Here is a 19,065-nt window from a genome sequence, read left to right on the forward strand (position 1 = left end):
ATTTGACTGATTGTTTTGAAACATTACGTGAAACTACACAGGATAAAGAGACGTATAAAATTAGGATGGGGTGCATTTGGGAGAATAAATACCATTTTCAAATTTAAAATTCCACTTTGCCTGAAGAAAAAAAATCGAAATCATTGATGAAATATGGATGCGAAACTTGGCCATTGAAAACCAGAATGCTGCTTTACGTCCTATGCTCTCAAAGAAGTGTGGAACGGTGTATGCTCGATATAATGAGTTGAGGTAGGAAACGAAATACGTGGGGAGTAAAGAGATTGAAATGGCATTGTGTGGGCTACATATGTAGTTAGAAAAACGAATGGAAAAAGACGTAGATGGTCAAAATAAGTGCTCAAATGGTATCTGAGAGAATATAAAAGGGTTTGAGGAAGGCCATAACGAAGATGGGTGGATGAAATAAGAAAAATGTGTGATGAGATGAATAAGAGTTTCCCAAAACAGAAACGAATGAAAGCGATGTTGAAGAGGCTTTCTTCAGCAAATGGCAGTAAATGATGATGACCAGAGGTAGGTGTGGGCTGGATGCTCGTAAAAAAATAATAGACCACTCAATTTATATTCAAAGCAAGAGAGTAAAAAGGCATGGTTTTCTAAAAAATTGACAATAGTGAACCATTTTTTGTGCGAAAAGCATCCATAGAACGCCTACCTCTGATGATGACAATGGGATGCTGAAAAGGCGATCGGGCACTTTGATCATCTCCTTGAAAATTATCTCAAAAACTTAAATAACTTTTTGACCTCATATATGTATATACATACATATATTTGGATAGTAAAAGGTGAAAAATATTTTTGTCACTATTTGTATATATGTAAATCTAATATATAATTTCGAAAGAGACTTTGTATGTATGTATGTAAGGTTTGTTAATAATCGAAAAATAAATCAAAGTTTCTATGACGACGATTCAATATGGTTGAGTGTTATTTTTTTTTCGATTCAAATAAATTTAATAAAAAAACAAATGAATATTTTCTATTAGATTCGACATGTTTAAGATGTTTATATTACAAATACTGAGTGAAGCCGGGTAAAACAACTAGTATAATATATATTTTTTTCCAAACTTCCTAAAACTGTTGCTATGACAGTGAAAATTTGACAGACCTATTTGTAAAGCTGTTATATTGGAAATCATATGCTGATTTATATTACAAATGTATTCACAACACGCAAGTGCAAATGACAAACATGGGTCAGATATAGTTTGACAGATAAAGCCAACAATTTCTATTAAAGTTTGAAGTGTATGTACATACATATGTAGCTATGTAAATTACAAATAAAGCTTTTGACAGATTGAGCGATCATTTTCTTTAACAAAAATGCTTGAGAGTATTGGAAAACTAAACACAACTTGCAAATGGTTTTAAATACATAATTTTAACCAAGCTTTATTTCTTAATTATAAATTACTAGTTGTTTTACCTGGCTTCGCACAGTATTTGTAATATAAACAGCTTAAACATGGCGAATCTAATAGTAAATATAATTTTTTTTTTTATTAAATTTATTTGAATCGAAAAAAATATATATCGAATCATCGTCATAGAAACTTTGATTTGTTTTCGATGTTACCAACCAACATTACATACTTACAAAGTCTCTTTCGAAATTATATATTAGAAGATTTAATTTCAATGTGTGTGTATGTATGTACATATGTCACGAAAATGATATTGAATGTTTATATTTTCCTCATACCCCACTTTGCCATATGAGAAATACTATATTGGGAAAAATCTGAAATGTAGTTTTATAATGCTGGATACAAGAGGAAATCGACGACATTTGTGACGTCCCGCCGGATGTTGCAGCCACAACCGGAAACTACGAACTAGCAACATCCGCTCAATCTTCCTCTGCCTCGCCAAGGCCCGTTTCGATGACCTATTTCTAATCCCGTTTCATTATTCATATAAGCGGTAAATCGAATCTGAATAAAAAGATAAACTATTTTAATACAGTTTAAAAATAGTGTTTGTCTTTGAGTATCAATCAAATCATTAAATAATATTTGACGCAATTCACTATCGACTGAATTCTGAACACACGAAGCGAGGAAAATAAACTATACTATTTCAGCAGGTAACAAAAGCGTTATTTTTTGCATTTGAAAAATCCGCCAAATTTCAGAATACGCTTTCAGCGATGCGATGCGCACACACGGAAAAAAAAGATTATACTCAAAGTTCACTTTGCATACAAGTGTCAAAATAGACCTTCCCCTCCATTGAATGGGGATTGATTGAAGCCTTTCAAACTTGCCCTTTCACAAAGTGCGTACGCTGTTATATAAAATTTTGATTTTTTATTGCAAATATTTATGTATGTCAAACAAAAATGTCGCATAAAAATGAAACCAAACATTATAAAAATGTATCAAAAGCGTAAATAATTAAACATAAACTACGTAATCAGTTAATTGATTCATATGTATGTATGATATGTATATGTATGTACATATGTACATACATATGTATTCAACAGCCAGCAGAATGCTAGGTGGTTGCGTTTATCTTAAACACCGAGAGGTAACCGAGTTCGAATCCAGTGCCAATCTTTAATGCTGCCGGTTAGACTTGGATATTTATGACTCCAAGTCGATCGTTTCGTATCTGAGTTTGCCAATTCATCTGATTTCATTGTTGAAACGGTTCTTGTAAAATTGGAAAAATCTTTCTTACCCACTATGTCACCAATATCTGAATTTTATTTATGTAAAATATGTAAAAATTTACATAAAACAAGTCTAAATCCAAAGATGTCTATATGGATTAATTAATTAATTAATAAATAGTTAATTTCGTGTTCATCTCATAATTTAGCGATGTATGTATGTAATAAAAATGCCGCAATGCATATAATTGGCTAGGAAAGCGCATTGAGTTTACTTGTTGGAGTTTATTTTATGTAAATAAAATAAAATAAATATTATTGATGAATATTTACATGATTCGCATTTTTTTTTAATTAATCTTTATCGTATTATTGCACTAATTCAAAAAAGAGCTATTACAATAATGGTAGCTTTTTTCACAAATAGGTGCTTTGTGATCGTCATACAAAATGCGAAACATCAATTTCTCGTTTGGAAGAGAGACATCAGGCCATACTAAAAATGTAAATTCATACAATTTCAAAAATTATTTTATTTATTATTCAAATAAACGGAAAATTCCAATGAATACATTTTATTCGTTGGTAAATTTTTTTATATATTTGTGTGAAAATATGTTAGAAATTTTTTTGTACGTGGGATATAAAATAAATTTATTTTAGCGTCAAAGGCGAAAGAATTTTATCGCAACACTCAAAAGATTTACAAATAAGCCTTAGTTCAGTCTTACTTGGTGCACGTTGAGATTTATTTGTTTGAAGTTTTCCGCTAAACGACCATGGAAATCACATTGTGCAGCGTCAAATAAGAAACAATTTTCCGGATAGACGGCGATAGGTCGCGAGATAATGTTGCCTTTTAACCGGAACTTGAAGCCGACTGTTTCTGACAACAAAGAGCCGACGATAAAGCGCTCCCAATATCCGAGACAAATGTTCGTCAGGTGGGCTTATTTTCTCCTTTTTGAGACTTCGACTGCCTCAAACGAACGAGATATTATCGATACCCATTTGTCACAACCCGAACTAACACCAATAAAAATATGAAAACCCCTTCAAATCCTTCTAAACGCCCGGCCAGACTGGACGAACCCCGACAGACGTGGAATTTCAAGTGAAATTTTCTTTGAAAATTCTCTGTTTGTAAGCTAATGTGTACCAACCTCAACAGATGCCTCGCGTGAAATAAACACACGAGCTCAGAGGGTTAAAAGCGGTGCATGAGAAACTTCTCCAGACATCTAATTAAATATCCCGTTTTAAGGCTAAATTTAAGTTTATTAATTAATATTGTTCGTGAATTTAGCCGTTTTTAGTGTTTTTTTTTATGCTCTCGTTGTTTGAGAATACATATATGTATGTATATTGTATTTAAGAGCATTTTTTCAAACTCCAGTTAAGATTCGGGCACCGTGAACCCTCAAAGGAATTCACCGCAAGTAATTTTTAAAACTTTTTTAATTTAATTTTTAATTAAACATGCGGTTTTAAAATATTAAAATTAGCAAAACGGAAGCTTTGAAGAATTTTCAGTCCGTTGGTTTTAATATTATATTGTGTATATATATATATATATATATATATATATATATATATATATATATATATATATATATATATATATATATATATATATATATATATATATATATATATATATATATATATATATATATATACAATATAATATTATATTGTATATATATATATATATATTTATATATATATATATATATATATATATATATATATATATATATGTGTGTATATACAAATAGTACATATTTAAACACAGTCTTTTTAAATGAATAATAAACATAAACGTGGGTATCATTTTAATGAATAAAATTGTTATATGAATTTTCGTCGTTAACTTTATTTTACTTTAGTATAAATTGCTTTCGTTAAATTATTGGAATATAATAATTCGTTTGATATCAAAAGCTTTGCGAATATTGAAAAATATCCAATATTATATATTGTATAGGTATACATAATTATATATGTATGTCTGAAGTCTATGAATTAAATCGAATTTTTAAATTAAAAACAATAAATTTTCTAGTAGAATAATAAAAACATATTTTTACCAATTACAACGTACAATATATGTTTATATATAGATGGTAGTGTAAAATGAAACTCGTTGAGCAGCTTGAAACGTTGTCCACTTGTTCACTTGGCGGAGCGCCGCAACGGTCTGTCACATTATGTACATATATGTGACCAACGTCATCATTCATTCTACTCATGCATGCCATCTTAATCATTCATACATGCATTATTCTAAGATATAAAACTAAATCCCACATGTATGCTAACCCGTTATCAAAAAATATATATGTATAGAATATATAATACTCTTTTTTTATACATACGTCACTTTTTTTCACCATTTATGTTGTATGTATGTATCAGGGGATACAAGGGGATTCGGCATGACGTCACCTAGTCCCTTTGTATCCTGCTCTCGCACACGTAAGGCTGTGCGATAAAAACGGAGAGATTTTCATGACACGTCACTGGTATGTATATATGTCGTGCGGATTTGTACTAAGATTTAATATAATCGCTAAATAGTTCATATTAAACACTAAGATTTTATAAATTATTATATAGGTATATTAATTCAGACTCACTGAGTACCTATAAATATTGAAAGTTGTCTTCTAGACGGTTTTCTGAAATATGTATGTACATATATTTGTATATGTACATATTCATGTTTAAATTGTACATTTTATCAATTTTGTAGCACTGTATTTTTTTTTTTAAATGCTTTTTATAATTACTAAATTATGTTCACAATACATTTTATATATATTTTAATAGCTACTGATCTACTGATTTCTATTTTACAATTTTAATTTAATTTTGTTAGTAATCATAGTATTATATTATTATAATGTTAATATGTACAGCGTAATAGGAAAAAGAGCTCAAAAACCTATTTACAATTCTTATAGCACTGTATAGTGTATGATATTAGACCCAAAAGTTTCCAGACTGGATAAACTTTATTTTATCATTAATTTTGAACTACAGTATATAGAAAAATAAAATATATTTTTTAAAACATGAAACTCTATAACAAATGAACATCTTTCAAAATAAATTCAGTACATACAAGAGCGATTTTCCGGACGGCTTTATCACAACAACAGATACGTTACAGGGGGTTAAAAGGTGGTGGGGTCAAAACTACCCGAACGCAATAACCTCCATGCACGACGGGTAGGGGAAAAGGACAGAGTCATCCTTCCCGAACAATGCAAACAATTTGTCTAAAATTGAATTGGAAAAACTCACCTGAACAACGGATGCAGTCAAATATACCCTGAAACAGAAAAAAATAAAGACATAAGTACATCAAGATATTGGCAACAACTTCGATATTGACAAGCAGGGTTGACACACACGGCTTACGCGCGCTGACATACGGCCGCGTAAACTGTCATGAAATATTCAGGGATGCCGCTAAGAGACTCAAAGAGAGGAAAAACGAGGGCAATAAAGCGAGTGTATGTGTGTGTGTGCACTTTCCCTTCGTTTTGCCCGATGAACAAATTCAATATTTATAAAAGCGATATTTTATTTCGAACCCATTATGCGTAGCCGCGCGCTCTCACATACATACATCTAAGTATCTGTCTACCTGTGTTCGTTCTCAATAAAAGACAACCTTCGCGTACCTACGATAAATTTGGGACAAGCGAATAATAATTCACAAGACGAGTATAGTACGTACGAGTACAAGAGTAAATATGTATGTATATTTGAATATGTAATGTGTGAAATACATTATAATAACGTCGGGTGATACGGTATAAATGACGAGCGCCTCGGTAAAATTCTATTATACTACATATAGCCAGCAGTATGGCTCAATGGTAGCGTGTATGTTTAGCACCAAGTGATCAGTGGGTGCGATCCGCTATAATTCTGGTTAGATTTGGGGGTATCTGTGACTCCAAATCGATCTTTTCTTGTCAGAGTTTTCCAATGTTATCTGATCATTGTTGAAACGGTTCCTCAAAATTGGCAAAAAATCATCTTTCCTGTTGTCACAAATGTTCTGTATTTATTTTATGTACAATTTGTAAAAAATATGTACGAAATCTAAATCCATAGATATCTCAATGGATTAATTATTTGTTATTTCGTGTTCTTCGACTTCTCGAAATACAGTGATTTATGAAATAATAAAATGCTGCATTTTTAATTGTCCAGGAAAGTGCATCTTCCTGTCAAGCCTTCCTGGTATATATCAATGTAAAAATAAATTAAAATGTGTATATTTTGCGCGAGGTACCTCTGTTCGCGTTTTGTGGGTACTAATTATCACGGATAATGGTTCTGTTCGATCATTTATATATTCGTTGCTTTGTTGTGGTGTTTGATTTACAATTAAAATGAAAAATTGCATCGTCATCATTGACCGAAATGTAATGTTTCTAATTAAATCGGACACTTTTGCTTGCCAGTGTACATAATATACTACAGCTAGTATCCCGGTGCAAGTAAATTTGTGTTTTAAGTTTTGGCTCTGTACGCAAAACACGTCCGAACAAAATCATTTTTACAAGGCTCTTTTTAGTTTGCTTTCGCAAAAGATCGTTTAAGATGATATTGCGTGTCACAGTGAAATTATAGCAGCAATGAAATTATAATACAGTTACATTTTTACTGTTATTATTAGTGAAATTATAAATTTTGACAGTTGGATGATAGTCCGTCGCCGATACAAATCGCGCCACCCCACATCACAAACCCGCTCCTCTCCATCCCCACTCCGATTTTGAGCTCGCGCTAACACGCCCTCCCCACAAACCCCCTTCCTGTCCACTCCCACTCTCCTCATGGTCTTTATCTAAATTTCCACCCCCCGCTCGTTTTGTCATATTTATATTGCTTAAACGCCTATAAGTTCATCTTTTTCGCAATATATCTTATAAAATTTGCATTACAGCCTCTCATTATCTCTAGTATATAATTTTATTTCACTAATAGGTCATATTATTTACTAATAGGAAGTAGCGTGGCCTGGTGGTTACGTTAATATTAAGCACCGAGAGGTCGCCGGGTTCGATCTCGTGAGCTGACCTCGATTGAAAAGAATTTATTCCGAGTCTTAAATGCTGCTGGTCAGACTTAGGTATTTGTAACTCCAAGTCAATCGTTTCCTATCAGAGTTTGCCAATGTATCTGATTTAAATGTTGAAGCGGTTCCTCTATCAAATTTGCTAAAACCGTCCTACCCACTATGTCACCACTATTTGAATATGATTTCAAAAATTTTGTATCCATAATATATAGGTATATATATATATATATATGTATATATATATATATATATATATATATATATATATATATATATATATATATATATATATATATATATATATAAATATATTGTATTTGTCTTATACTTATTTGTCTGTATTCTGAGTATTATTTTATGTCGCTGTGGCAAAAATATGTAAATAAACATAAATATGATATAATTTTTAAACTGTTGTCATTCCAATTCACTTTTGTATATGCAGTGTATATCATTTTACGCACTAAACTTTTATATAAGGGATGCGACACTTCTTTACACAAGATTTTACTCCGACATAATAAATTCCGCAAAAATTCCTATCGCCAAAGCGCAATTTACAACGTTAGCTTAACATTCAGAATTTACACCATCGAACCCGTCGATATATTTTTAGAGTGATCATAATTTCACCCAAACTTTACGACAACTTCTCCTCGACGACCTTTCCCCGCAACTCAAAATATGTACGTATCTTATTACACACACACACACATACACCTTTGGCACATGCACGAGATCGATACGAACGAATCGACCTTCGCATTATAAATTAGAGCAACCCTAAGTCAAACTATCTCTCCCCCTAATATAGATATACGGTACAAATCGTCTAAATATTTCATACTTATATTTTTTCCACACTTCATACATGCAAATATCGATTCGCCGTTTTAATAGCGACTACTACTAGAATGGGGGGTGAGATGCACCCTCGTTCCCCTTTTTGTTGTGGGGGAGGGTTGAGAGGTCATACGAGGGTTGCACTTCGGTTGGGGTGTTGCTTTTCTCATCCCCCTACCCTGGGTTGAATGCGTCTCAAAGTGCGGCGGCTTTGATGCGACGCGCGCCCCACTTTGACAAGCGGTCCGTTGCATGTTAAGCGATAATTATGAAATTAAGATAAACATTTTAATAAAACAAAAAATATATCGTATGCGCATGTATGTATATGTACAGTACATATATGTTGAACGTATGAAGTAAATGTGACAGAATTCGTAACGTGTTACACCACACCCGCTACGGTATGACGTCATCTGACGTCAAGTCTGACCAAAGATTTATTGTGTGCAGCGTGCTTTTAGGTAGGGCGCGTAACAAATTTTGACAAATTGCTTTCGGAAATAATACAGAAATTCTCTATACTGCCGAAATATTTATAAACTCTAACACGAAAGTTCGATCGTGTTCAATTTCGTCAACGAACGCCATAATCGAAAGGTTGCGTAAAGAGCAAAGTGTATCGTCGCAGAAAAAATTACTTTTCAAAGTTAATTAAAAACATATTCCTTTTTTGATGTCACAAATAATATTTGCTATATGACTTCAAAATCAAAATTACATCTTGTTAAAATGTCCACATGCGTATATTTTACTTAAATATCTACATACATATGTATATATATATATATATATATATATATATATATATATATTTATTTATTTATTTATTTAATAGTTTTGGACCATTGTGGCATTACAGGAAGAACCTATTGCGCCACAATGGCCTACAATTGAAAAATATATAAAAACATGATATAAAAAAAGTAAACTGTAAATAAAGGAAAAAAGCAAAAGCAGAAAACATGGTAAAATAAAATAATAATAATAAAAAAGTAACAAAAGGAAAATAATACATCATTCAGAGAGGAAAAAAAAATAACAAAAGTGTAAAAATGAAAAATAAAATCCATAAATCCCATTCTTTGTTTACACTGAACAAAATTTAAATAGTATATAAAAATGTACAAAGGAGAAAGAAAAAGTAAAATAAAATAAAACAAAATATGAATAAAAAATAAAATCACAGCGAGGCCCAAATGGAAGAGAGTAGATTAAGATTCCACTCATACATCACAATCAAATTAAGAAAGTAATGATGAGCGCAGGTTACCAGATAAATATGTTAAAATAATATCCGATAATCTACGCTCCCCAAGGTGGAAAATATCACATTCAGGGACAGCAGCAACGATTTCATTGAGAAGTCGAATAGCTCTTGGAATAGAAGCCAATATATATATATATATATATATATATATATATATATATATATATATATATATATATATATATATATATATATATATATATATATATATATATATATATATATATATATATATATATATATATATATATATATATATATACACCGGCAGTCACATAAAACGGAACGCTTGTGAATTTTACGACTTCGAGGCCATTAAAGGATTATCCCTTTATGTGTAGGGTTTTTAACGACCAAATATTCTAAATGTGATTGTTTTCTAAGATTTGAGTTCAGTTTAGTGTGGGTTTTTGAGGAGAAAGCATCAAATTCGAATTTTAACACGTCAACATGAAAAAACGAGCTCAGTTATCATTGCAGAAGAGTGTAAAAATCGCGACATTGGCGAGTTCAGGATTTTCCTTTCGGTCAATTTCCAAGAAAATGGGATGTTCTATATCGACTGTTTCGAGATTACTGGAAAAAAAAAGAGAATCTGGAAGTTTTGATCGTAAGAAGGGGACCGGACTGAAAAGATGCACATCGGAGAGGCAAGACCGTGTAATAACCAGATTATCTTTACAGCAGCGATTCAAAACTGCTGTAGAATTAAGAACAGATGTATCTTCACAATTTTCCATGGAAATCAGCGACTCAACAGTAAGAAGGCGACTCAGAGAAGCTGGACTGTACGGTCGGAAAGCTGCAAAAAACCCATTACTAACCAAGAGAATGAAAAACAATCGATTGGAATGGGCGAAAGCACATGAAAATTGGAGTCCATCAGATTGGCAACGAGTGATACTTTCCGACGAATCAAAGTTTAACCTCTATAGTCCTGATGGTTTTCCGTATGTCCGAAGGAAAGTTGGCGAAAGGTATAATGAAAATTGTACCCTTAAAACTGTTAAGGATCTTCCAAGTCAAATGGTCTGGGGATGCTTTTCGTACCATAACATTGGACAATTGGAGTTTCTACAAGGTGCCATCGATGGAAAAAAATATAAAAAAATTTTAGAAGAAAGCTTTGTCCCATCGATGGAAAACCACCTTTCATATTCCGATGATATAATTTTTCAAGATGACTCTGCCCCTTGTCATCGAGCTAAATTGGTGAGTATTCATTTTATTTGATAGCATTGAATATAAATTATAAAATTTCAATCAAAAAACTGAAATTTTTTTTTACTTTTTTTTAATTTCGGGACTATTTACAAGAAATGGGTGTAAAGACACTACCATGACCTGGCAATAGTCCCGATTTAAATCCAATCGAAAATTTGTGGATGTGTATCAAGTACAGGATAAGGAAGAACAATGTTTCTACTCTTAAATCGTTGAAAGAAATAATAGAAAAGATATGGTACGAAGACCTCCCAATCGAAAATTTAAAAACTTTAGTAGATTCTATGCCAAACCGAATAAAATAAGTTATAAAATCGAAAGGAGCCGCTGCAAAATATTAATTTCTTTTTTATAAGTTGTAAATAATAATATGTGACTGTAATAAAATTAAAAATGTATATGTATAGTGCTATTTTCATTTCAAATTTCATTTAACCGTGAAGTCAACGCACGGTCGTAAAATCTGCCCTCCATTAAATTTCTCCCCAACTCATCTTTATCACCTTTTATTTTCACGTTTGGTGTTACACGAATGCACTATGATACAACCTATCATTTAAATGACTTTCGGTTTTGGTTTTATATAAGATTACCGAAATTTCACGCAAAAACATGTTTCGCTTAAGCGTTCCGTTTTATGTGACTGCTGCCGTATATATATATATATATATATATATATATATATATATATATATATATATATATATATATATATATATATATATATATATATATATATATATATATATATATATATATATATATATATGTATATATATATATATATATATATATATATGTATATATATATATATATATATATATATATATATATATATATATATATATGTATATGTACATATGTACATACATACATACGCATTAATAATAGATTAAGTTTTTTGATCATACAAAAATTCGACCTTGAGATTTTGACTAATTTGAACCCGTAATCGATCACTACTTATGTTTTCACAGTTTACCAAAAATGCATATGTGCATATGTATGTATATTTTGGAAATACAAAATTCTAGCACCTGTGATTTTATCAAACTTAAACCAAGTACCAGTTATTGAAATGTTTATTTAATTTGCTTTTATATTTGCATATTAATGTGCGCGCGCAGAATACGGGAGGAAAAGCCTATTCCTCTTGTTCCTGTTGTACCCTGCTCGCGCAAATTAAGTGAGTATGTACCGTTTACCATGCACTCTTTTTTTTTTTGATCTTTCGACTTAAGATCTTTCGATTTTCGATCTTTGCCTTCCGATATTTGTGTTTTCTGTAATTTAACATTCTGGCTCGTCACGTAGACCCGTACATACATACATACACGTAAAAGTTTTCGGATTTAAACGTGACGTTCAAGCGTGCTACACGTATGTACATATGTAGGCTGATATTTCGGATAAAGAAGAGCGCGTAGAGGAATCTCGTCCGTGTTATAATTATTTGCAAGCGACGTCTTACGAGCCAAATTAGAAAATCTTGAATGTTTCTGAAGTTAAGTTGTTTATACTTTGTCGACGCCCGAAAGTGTATTATCGGAAGCGAAAGTTGCCAGAGTGAGAGAGAGAGATTACGACAACTTGTTATGTGTTAAACAAGAAGTTGGTCGCCGCCTGCCGGATTTAATCAAAATGTACACTCTGCGATACAAGTGTTTTAATACGCATGTGAACAAGAATCTGGAACAAAGCGACGTGCCATTACGTTTTCCATTGAAATTTTCCTATTTTCCGACGCTTAAGTTGTCCGTTTCAAAATTCACCATTCATTTACCGACACATTCATAGAACTGCTATTGTCTTTTTACGAAAGTTTATCAAGTTATAATTGTCTCATCGTCAAAATTATCTACTGAATATATCTATATACATACACATACTAGTTCAAACCTAGATTTGAGAATTAAATTGTTTAAAGTTTACTTCTAAGCTCAATTGTAAACACAAAACCGGTTCACCTGGAACATGATTAAAACTACGATCCAATCAAATCTTGAAGACAATAAAATGTATTGAAGACATCATCATTCAATACATAGAAATCATAGAAAGTAAGTACATATGAATTTTTTTATAAATAGATTAACTTATGTATAAAAGCGGCATCCCGTGAAATGTCATCGTATGTACTAGATTCTAGACCCAACCTAACCTTTGAAAATATTTTTAGGCAAGGGTAGCACAGATTTTCAATTATTCAATACTATCTAAATTGCCTTGCATTGATCAGGCGGTTGAAAGTTGGAAAATAGAAGTAAATAATTGAATTTTAATCGAAAATTTTACGTTGATAGAATTCATACGAGAGTTCATACAGTTTGCATCTTTTTTAGGGCATCTGAAGTAACACAATAGTTAATGCATATATGTACATACATACATATGTCTATAGGTACGAATTTTAACAAAGAATTTTATATCCAACTCAAATCCCAAGTACATAATGGTTTTCGAAATACTTAAACTAGTTTCGTAACAGCTCATATAACGGACATAAGAGCACCTATCCAACGACGAAAAGCTCTTTGTAACTACATATATATTACTATGCATGTATGTGTGTACAAGTGAGTAGAAACTAGAAGTATTATCCACTCCGTTTTTAGCAGAACAACATTGAGTAGCGTGCATCATCGTTTTCCTTTATTTGCAGAAAGCATCAAATTGCCGTTGTAACATTAGAATCCTCCCCTTATGCGTCCCAGCTTCCTATTGCTAGCCTTTGTTTACCCGACAACCGTACCATATACCACCAGTGCATACTTATAATCCCTCAAATCTATTTCTCCTGTTGTTATTCCTCATTCATTCGTCCCCATAAATGATCCCCAGGCTACTTTTGCAAACATGAAGTAAATTATGATTCATTTCCCCCCATTCCAAAATCAACCCAAAGCTAATTATGCTGCCATTATCGATCTTCAGGCTGTATGTTCTCGCTTTACAAATACGCATGTTGAATTTTTGATCTATATGCAAATTAAAAGACAATTTTGCGTTGGTTGCGAATTTGGCCCGTCCCTTAAGTGTTGTCTTCGAAGAGCGAACGTCTTCTGTGGAACTGCCCCAATCCCCATAGACGCCACACCCTCATCCCCCTTAACAATCACACTTTCCCTGTAGTCCTATCCCCCTTCGGTTTATAAACAGTATATATTATATATGTGTAGGTATCCTATACTCAGTCGACCCCCTTCAAATTCGTGACCCTTTGCTGACCTTGGGTTTCTCAAAATTATATTGAAATCCAATTACGCAATCCGTTCCATCGACGAGCCCGTCCATTCGTTCTGTTTATTATATACTAGTGTTAGACCCGTTGATTTCAACGGGTGGTTTCGAAAAGGAATTGAAACTCGAATAAAAATAAAGTTAAAGATATTGAATCGACTGGTTTCGGAAAGAAATTGATGCACGAATTACGAATGACAAATTACGAAGTGATTACGAATTACGAATTACATTTTGTGTATCGCCGACGCCTCCGGCACCCCGGGGCTTTCGCCCCCGGCGCTTCCGTCGCTCCGGGGCCTTCGGTCCCAGCGCCGCCGACGCCTCCGGCGCCCCCAATGCTTTCGGCACCCCGGGGGCTTCGCCCCCAGCGCACCCGATGCCTCCGGCACCCCGGGGGCTTCGCCCCTAGCGCCGCCGGCGCCTCCGGCGCCCCCAATGCCTTCGGCACCCCGGGGGCTTCGGCCCCAGCGCCCCCGATGCCTCCGGCGCCCCCAGCGCCCCCAATGCCTTCGGCACCCCGGGGGCTTCGCCCCCAGCGCCCCCGATGCCTTCTGCACCCCGGGGCCTGAAAAAACTGGGAAACTGAAAAACTGAAAAAATGAAAAAAATGAAAAAACTGAAAAAATGAAAAAAATGAAAAAACTGAAAAAATGAAAAAACTGAAAAAATGAAAAAAACGAAAAAACTGAAAAAACTGAAAAAATGAAAAAAATGAAAAAACTGAAAAAATGAAAAAACTGAAAAAATGAAAAAAATGAAAAAACTGAAAAAATGAAAAAAATGAAAAAACTGAAAAAATGAAAAAAATTAAAAAAACTGAAAAACTGAAAAAAAATTAAAAAACTGAAAAAATGAAAAAAATGAAAAAACTGAAAAAATGAAAAATGTGAAAAAAAAAAAAAATTGTTCCCCATACTGGTTGATTCATCATGTTCGGCGAGAGTTAGGACACACACACACACACACAGATTACCGTCTTTATATATATGATATCAAATTAATACAAAGATTTAATAAATACGTATGGAATATGCCGCGGTTTGTGAGCTCGACCGTTTCAACTGTAATCTCTGCCTCTCTCTCGTTCGCTTTCGATAAAAATTGGGAAATGCTGGTCGGTGGCATTCGTCTGTATACTCATTTGGCATATTGGGTCTCGCATTGTGCCGTTTTTGCGCTCATCCTTGTCGATCTAATCGGCTTAAAATATTCGCCAAACTGCGCAAACAAAACCGCTCCTTCGTGTTCGGTAACTTTTAATATAAATTTTGATAAAATAAACAAAAACCGAAGCCGGAAATGAAGTATGTATACATATATTACGTGTGGGAAATAAAAAAAATAAAAACGGACAAATGAAGAGAAATGTGAATTAATCTCACTTTGTTCAAATAGGTACATATAATAATAATATGAGCGTTGAAACTTAAGAGGGTGAAGCATTAAGATTTATTCTCATTCAAGAGAATGGCTATAAAAACAACGAAACTGCAATAAACGCGCTCATAAAACTATCCTCAGGCAAAATCTCTAACGTGTCATTATTTAATAAATTCCTTATATTACACATAATAGTAATATTACTATAAAATTATACGTATACGTATATGTATGTATCATATTAGAATACTTATTTCTATCCAGGTAGTAAAATATAATAATAGCGGTTAAACACAACAAAAAAATAAAAAGGGAATAGCCAATTCCCGACTAGAAAAATATGAATATATTAAATTAAAATATAAAGATTCAACTTTTTTGAGACTTAACATATCTAATGAGCGGTAGTTTAATCATTATATGAACCGTTATATTTGAAAGTGGAGTAAGTCCACTATTCTTCATTTCGAGAAATATCTCGTAAAACATTAAATATAATATTTTGCGTTTTACAATATTAATATTTGCGTTTTACAATACTGTTTCTGAAACTGAAAATTGGACTTTCATATATAACGGCTCATAAATCCAAAAACATTGTTGCATTTACATATGTATGTACATATGTACGTATGTATGTACGTACTAGGGAGTCCGATTTGTCCGATTTCTGGTAATTTCCGTTTACCAGTAATCCGATAATCTTATAAATTACCAGTTTTTTCAATATCAAAATAAAATATTTTTTCGTACTAAATATACTCAACTAAACGCTAATATATATTCTTTATAAATATATATAATGCCAGAAAAAGGTTATGAATTATTTATAAATAAATATTTTTGAATGGACTAGAAAATATTTTATTTTTTATTGGTTGCTAACGAAAATAACAGCAAAGAAAACATAGTATTCACACTATCGTATCGTGATAAAATTTTTCAAGTAATGTTTTCATTTTTATTTCTTTTAACAAGAAAGTAATTTCCTTTCTCACAATTTCTTTATTTTTTTTCTTCTTGGTTGGTTTCATTCCCAAACTGACTTCAGGTTTATTTCTAATAGCTAACTGAAGTCTTTCTTTTGCTGATAGCACACATTTATTCATAGATGGAACCACGCAATATCATCATCGGAATCTGAAACTAATAGATTTACTACATCTTGTTTTATAACTCCTACTATAATTTTCATTATTGAATATTTTCTTTTCCTGGATCGGACCAGTGTTGCCAAAAGATAAAATAAAGGAGAGGAATATCATAAAACGCAGCGAATATGATTTGTTGATTTACCGGTAAAAGTAATAATTTGACAATAAATTCCAAAGCTATTTTACGGGCCATTTACCGATAATGGACTCCCTAATACCTTTATATGTACACATATGTATGTATGTATGTGTTCATAAAAATTTATCATGTTTTTGGATTTGCTGTTAAGGATGAGAGGCAAGGCTCTCTCCTTCAAGCGGATATTAACGCTGTTTTAGAGTTCAGTTCCAGTTTAGGGCTTGAACTGAATACTAGTAAATGTGCCATAATGATTTATGGACGTGCGAATTCGCTCTATTATCACGGATATTCCATTGGATCCAAGTTGTTGAAGCGTGTGGAATCTATGGTCGACTTGGGTATCACTTTTGATCCTCAACTCACCTTTCACAACCATATCAAGACATTCGCTGACGTTTCTTTTCGTCGACTTGGATTTGTCTTGAGATATGCTAGATTATTCTCCAACGACTCCAACCCTTTGTCTTCCCGCTTGCTTTTCAATTCGCTTTTGATAATTAAGCTAGAGTATAATGCGATTGTGTGGAATCCGCATGAAGGAAACTATTTTCTTATTATTGAAAAAGTGCAAAAAGCATTTCTTCGTTTTCTATATAAGAAAGAGTATGGGTACTACCCATATCTCTATCCTACTCCTTTCCTTTTGGGCATGCTTGGGTATAATTCCCTTGAACTTCTCGTTAATTCGTTTCGTTCTCCAGCTACAGCGTGGTAATACGTCATGCCCGGTGTTGCTGGAACAGTTGATACTCTACATATGTCCCTAATAATTATGTGCGTGGTAGACATCATCATTTGATGGTTGTACCTCTTGCTCGCACAGTCCTTTTTCGAATGGCTCCTATACCAAGAGCTATTCGACTTCTCAATGAAATCATTGCTGCCGTCCCGGACTGCGATATTTTCCACCTTGGTGAGCGTAGATCATCGGATATTATTTTTAAATATTTATCTGGTAACCTGCGCTCATCATTATTTTCTTAATTTGAATGTGATGTATGAGTGGAATCTTAATCTACTCTCTTCCATTTTGGCCTCGCTTTGATTTTATTTTTTATTTATATTTTGTGTTATTTTATTTTACTTTTTCTTTTTCTTTCTCCTTTTGTACATTTTTATGTACTATTTTTCTTTTACTCAATATGAAACTAAGAATGTGATTTGTGAATTTTATTTTTGATTTTTACACCTTTGTACATTTTTTTTCTTATGTATTATTTTTCTTTTGTTACTTTTTTATTTTATTTTATCATGTTTTGCTTTTTTCTTTTTATTTTATATTTAACTTATTTCATCTTTATTTTTCTTCTGTATCAAATGTAGGCCATTGTGGCGCATTAGGTTCTTCCTGTATGCCACAATGGTCCAAAACTACAAATAAATAAATAATGATACCGAGTATAAAAATTTCCCTAAAATGAGTTTAGAGACGGCTAAAAATATTATACTAATAGCTGAACCCGGCATGCGTTCAATTCCCGTTCCCGTTCCCATTTGTCGGAAAAACGCAGGCAGCGAACACGTTGGTTACGACGTGAAAAAAATTGAAATTATAGCGTTGCAATGACACTCATTACCGTTTTTAGGTGATTTTTTTTTCATAGTAATCTTTCCGGACATGCATACAACAAATCTTGAAGGTTCCATCGTAATCAGTTCGGTGGTTTAGGAGCCTATTCGAGACACACAGACAGACAGACATTGATATTTATATATACATACATATATATATATACATAGATACTTTCAAATTGAGACGGAAACGATAATGCACTTTCGGCAGATGTTCAATGTTAATTTTTCTTTTGTACGCTCGTTTAATTTTCTGGGTGAAAGTGATATTTTACTTTCCAGTGTCGTGCAGGGTATCGCGTAACAACAAAGTGTAGGAAGACTTAGAAGCAAAATAATCCGTTTTACGTAATCAAGTTATTTAACGGAGAAGCATTAGTTGGGGGGTCAGCATGTCTCCGGTGACACATTAAACGTATTATACGATAAAACATTGTTTGTACGTTTTTTCCCCGAGTATGATGTACCTGCCTTTCAAT

The 19,065-nt window shown here is 32.8% G+C and overlaps 1 protein-coding gene across 1 annotated transcript in view; it reads right to left on the reverse strand.

The window, feature by feature from the left end:
• The window catches only part of gogo (thrombospondin-1 like protein golden goal), a 230,965-nt gene that overhangs the window by 154,981 nt on the left and 56,919 nt on the right, over positions 1-19,065 (reverse strand). The window contains exon 3 of the mRNA XM_077427072.1: positions 5,963-5,990. The gene's annotated coding sequence lies outside the window, so the exon portion shown is untranslated. The remainder of the gene's footprint in view (positions 1-5,962; positions 5,991-19,065) is intronic.

Source organism: Arctopsyche grandis, chromosome 3, assembly GCF_051622035.1.
Source record: "Arctopsyche grandis isolate Sample6627 chromosome 3, ASM5162203v2, whole genome shotgun sequence".
NCBI classification, from domain to species: Eukaryota; Metazoa; Arthropoda; class Insecta; order Trichoptera; family Hydropsychidae; genus Arctopsyche; species Arctopsyche grandis.